Source organism: Gadus macrocephalus, chromosome 5 (genome assembly GCF_031168955.1).
Source record: "Gadus macrocephalus chromosome 5, ASM3116895v1".
Taxonomy (NCBI): Eukaryota; Metazoa; Chordata; class Actinopteri; order Gadiformes; family Gadidae; genus Gadus; species Gadus macrocephalus.
Window position 1 is genome coordinate 15,810,050 of NC_082386.1, and position 4,520 is coordinate 15,814,569.

The following is a 4,520-nucleotide window of genomic DNA, read 5'->3' on the forward strand; positions in this document are numbered from 1 at the left end:
TCATTACCTGCACCATGCCGATTTGTCCAAGAACTATTTCTTGTTGACCTCAAAACAGTCATCTATTTGTTTTCTGGGCAGATGATCGGTACCACAGAAGTACTTTATTAGGAAAGTTTGCATCTTAGGCAGATGATTCAATAATTCCAGCGACAACTGTGACAAAGTGTTCCCTTTTCTTTCTTTAGTAGTAAGTCTATATGCTATACTAACAACATTATTAGATAGTGAAAGCACAGGAGTCACACAAGGGGTATAAACAACATGCTTATTCCTCACCAGGAGATGAAGAGATGAAAAAAATAATGGAATAAAATAAGGAAAGGGAAAATGGGACAGAGAATTACTGATTACCAAATATGATGGGGATGGTCATATAATGCAAAATGATTTGAGATTGAGTCCCACAATGGAAAAATCATTGAGAGGGATGAAGGACAATCTATTATCAGCATCCATAATGACAAAAATCTTCAGCAAAATCTAGAGAATAATTAAATTAATTCTACATTTTGCCTGGAAATTGTAGTGAAATCATGGTACCCAAACCATCTGGTTGGGGAGCAGTCCAATGAGCCATTAATCCAAATTGTTATATACTAAGGGTTGATTGAAGCTGTTGAGTTTTCTGAAACAAAAGCTGTGTAAAATATACACTTACACAAAAGAGAGCAACAATAATATCACACAATAACAGTACAACAAGTTTATTAATTGTCAGCCCGAGCCGATTGCTAACACAATGTTATGGTGACTATTATTTTCTGGGCAAATATTTGTCTAAAAGCAAAGCTCTAAGAACGATAACATTCACTGCCCAGGCGAAGTCTTCACTTCCTCTTTCTAAGGTTGTTTACACCAGACGGGGAAGGGGGAAATTGTGTAATTGACTTAACTCATTTTCCGTTTTAGTGCTTCCCTTTTCATTCTACATACAGTATCTCTCTTTTTATTCATTGTCTTTCCTCTTACACGTTGGTTTTATGGTGTTATTAACACCAACAACATGTACCTGCCAGCAGATGTAGGTTTGTTAGTTTTAGTTAAGGAGGTGGATATATACAGATAATGAATTGATGTATAGATGTTACGACTTAATGATTTGAAATTAGAGGGTTAAAAGTGTGATGGAGCCACTGTGTAGTTTCTGTTGACATGTATTGCCATAGTTACAACAAACAATTATTGGGCACGGATCATTTTATTAAAACATCCAGCGCATTCGGTTGTTGTTTGGCTACAACAGAGCTGGATAGTCCCCACCTACTTTGATGACGAACAGCTGGCGGTCAGTTTCAAAATAATTCAAGTCAAAGTCTAATTTCTTAGAATTTTTGAAATAGGTTGTTCGAAATCATCTGCAGGAAATAAAGAGCAACTGCCAGTTTAAATATGACTAATAATATAATCTATATTAGTCATAATATAGAACTATTATTTATTTCTTGTTTTGGCTCCTGTCTCTTTAAGGCCACCCCTCCTGATAAGCCCAGTCTGCTCTGATTGGTAAACTGGCCCACTCTCTTCAGATTTTCCCTTGTGACTCAACCCCTGTTTTTTTTTACCAGCAAGCAGGCACGTTGGGACTATTATTTTGGGGGGGGTGCAGGGTGCAGCTTGGCGCAGCATTGTTGTTTTACCTAATTTTCATGGCACGTGCAGCATAGCATGCACTGTCATTGGTTCAAGTACACATGAGCTGGGATTTGATTTTTAAAACCACGTGACCACCCAACTGTTGTGTGGTTTGCCGAAAATCACATCAATCAAAAAAATGTAAGCCTTGATTGTTTTGTTCTGCTATCAAATAAAGATGTTTCCGCACTGTGCACATGCAAATCTTCTCACTTGGGTTTCAGACCTTTAAAATAGGGCCCTATACAGGTATTTCCTGGTTTGTGGCGCAATTGTTTTCTGAAACTGCAAAATAGCACCAGGGAACGTTTGCGGCAGAACACGCCTCCTCCTTGGAGTAACCCCTGACTGCAGCTCGCAGATGTGGGCGGGCTTAAACGTTTAAGCCAGCCCACATTTAAGGACAATTCCGCGCAGTATCATGGACTCAGACGGAAATACGTTCTCCCGCTTTCTGCAGAAAGCGGGAGAACGTATTTCCGTCTGAGTCCATGATACTGAGCGCTTTTCTGCCTAGAGGTAAGTTGCCGCTCTCTGTTCATGTACATTATAAACTAATGTATGGATAGACCAACAAGTTGATCATTAAAATATTCATGGAAGTAACATGCATAGGCCTCATGTTTATGTCATGAGGTCGTTTGAAAAATAGCATTTAGGCAGTGTTTTTCAGCTTTTTTTAACGCCATGCCCTTGGGCCAAATATGAGGACACATAATCGGGTCCACATATGAGGACAATTAAATAAACTCCAATATTTTGCTTATCATGGTAATATTCTCCAAACCACATTGGTAAGATATGTTTCGTGAAACATTGAAACCTGATTAAAATTTTGCTTTTCCCCTCCAGATTTGCCTGCACATTGCACCACGACATTGCACCACATAACACACACATTACGAAACCAACAGTTCTTTTAAGAACTCCTCTCTGTCTGTCTGTCTTTGTCTGACTGACTGACTGATGGTCTGTCTGTCGGACTGACTGATGGTCTGACTGACTGACTGTCTGTCTGTCCGACGGACCGTCTGTGTCCTTATTTTCTCTTGTCAGGTACTATAGGTTCACTGCAATGCTTAAAAAAATATCATATTTCATATCCGGGTCTATAAAAACAGTTACTAATGCGCTATATTTGTGTGTGTTTCTACCCTAGAGTATGTCTGAGAGAAATAAAGAAGGTAATCAATAAATCATTCACTTGAATTAGAGTATGATAAGGCATAATAACAGGATTTGAATATCAACATTTAATGCATGGCCTTACTCTTTGCATAGTGCATTCCATTTTGATATTGGAATTCTGCGTTGACAATGATCAAAATAAAAGTAATGAAATACATTCATTTATTCATTCTTTGTGTCCATTTGTTACCCACAGCTACTTTGATTGACCTTGTGTTGCCTTCGTACATGTGTGTGTGTTTGTGTGTGTGTGTGTGTGTGTGTGTGTGTGTGTGTGTGTGTGTGTGTGTGTGTGTGTGTGTGTGTGTGTGTGCCTGACAGGTGTACCACTGCTGAAATTGACGGACCTGGAAACCGGGAACAGGGTTGCTTGCTATGGGCCAGAGAAATACCTTGATACTTGCCTTTGTCAAACATTTATGGAAGCTTTTTTTTTTTTTTCTTTACAGATCAATTTTTTTTGCCTGGGGTGAAAATAAAAATCAATGATGCAAAGTCTTCTGTCTTTGGTTTATTTGACTTAGCTAATATAATTGAGTGTACGAAATAATATGTGGCCTCAGATTTAGCGGTGCTGATCCTCATCCCAGCCGCACTCGGCCGCCAGCCGATCCAGTCAGTGCTGAAGGTCACAGGTCGATGATCCAATGAGGACCACATCATCTGCAAAAAGCAGTGACGAGATCCTCGGACCACCGAACTGCAAATGTGTCTTGTTTTAAATAAATGTAATAAACACAGGGAGAAACACGTACACACACACACACACACACACACACACACACACACACACACACACACACACACACACACACACACACACACACACACACACACACACACACACACACACACACACGTAAACACGATAAATAATTAAATTCTTGAATATAATATATCCCGGGTTTGGATTGACCTGGGCACTGTTACATTTATTTGGGGTAAAGCCTCACAATGGAGAGGGACAATCAATAACAGAGTTGGTTTTCATCAATTTGGGAGATCGCTTATCTTGTTATGAAGGGGTTAATGAGAGCCCGACAGGACAGACTAATAAACCAAACAGTAGATATCAATAATTGCAATAATCACATTTCCAAATGGCTTCATTATAGTTCGTATGCGACCCAAATAGGCCTACTAAATAGAAAAGGTAGGCTACATTAATATTTGATCACTTTTATTCTAGAAAGGCTTTTCATGCGCTGCGTTCGATACGGAGGGAAACTCTTTATCGGCTCGAGCTTCTGGCTTGTCACACAGCCATCCCGTTCTCGTTCTCATTAGCTATTAATTGAGTTCACCTGTGTCGCCCCGCACGTGCAGGATGAATATTTTTGCGTTGCTCCCAAACGCGAATTAAAATGGTCCCGCGGTTGATTGTTGGTTTTTTGTGCGCTTTTGACTGAACAATCCGGACAACGTGGCCACCAACGGGGGAGCGAGGACCCCCGCATGCAAGTCACCAATCGTTTGTTATTCCTTGAGCTGGTTGAAGTTGTTTGGTTGTGTTTGGCTGCTGTTTTCAGAATGTGTCCACCGCACACACGCATCGCTATATTCTTTCCCCTAAACTTAACCTGGATTTTTACCGCTCGTCTGTTTGGTTTTGGCTCATTCTAAGTTTAGTGCAGTGTTGTAGGTTGTTTTTGAGTGCATTGTTGCACGTGTTTGTATGAGGCCTAACGGGGGACGAC

General features: G+C 40.2%; 1 long non-coding RNA gene across 1 annotated transcript; it reads left to right on the forward strand.

Moving 5' to 3' along the window:
• Window positions 1–2,092: 2,092 nt before the first annotated feature.
• LOC132457495 (uncharacterized) lies at window positions 2,093–3,387 on the forward strand. Its single transcript, XR_009525685.1, has 3 exons — window positions 2,093–2,154; window positions 2,488–2,691; window positions 3,145–3,387. It is a non-coding gene; the product is annotated as an uncharacterized LOC132457495 (long non-coding RNA).
• The last annotated feature ends 1,133 nt before the right edge of the window (window positions 3,388–4,520 follow it).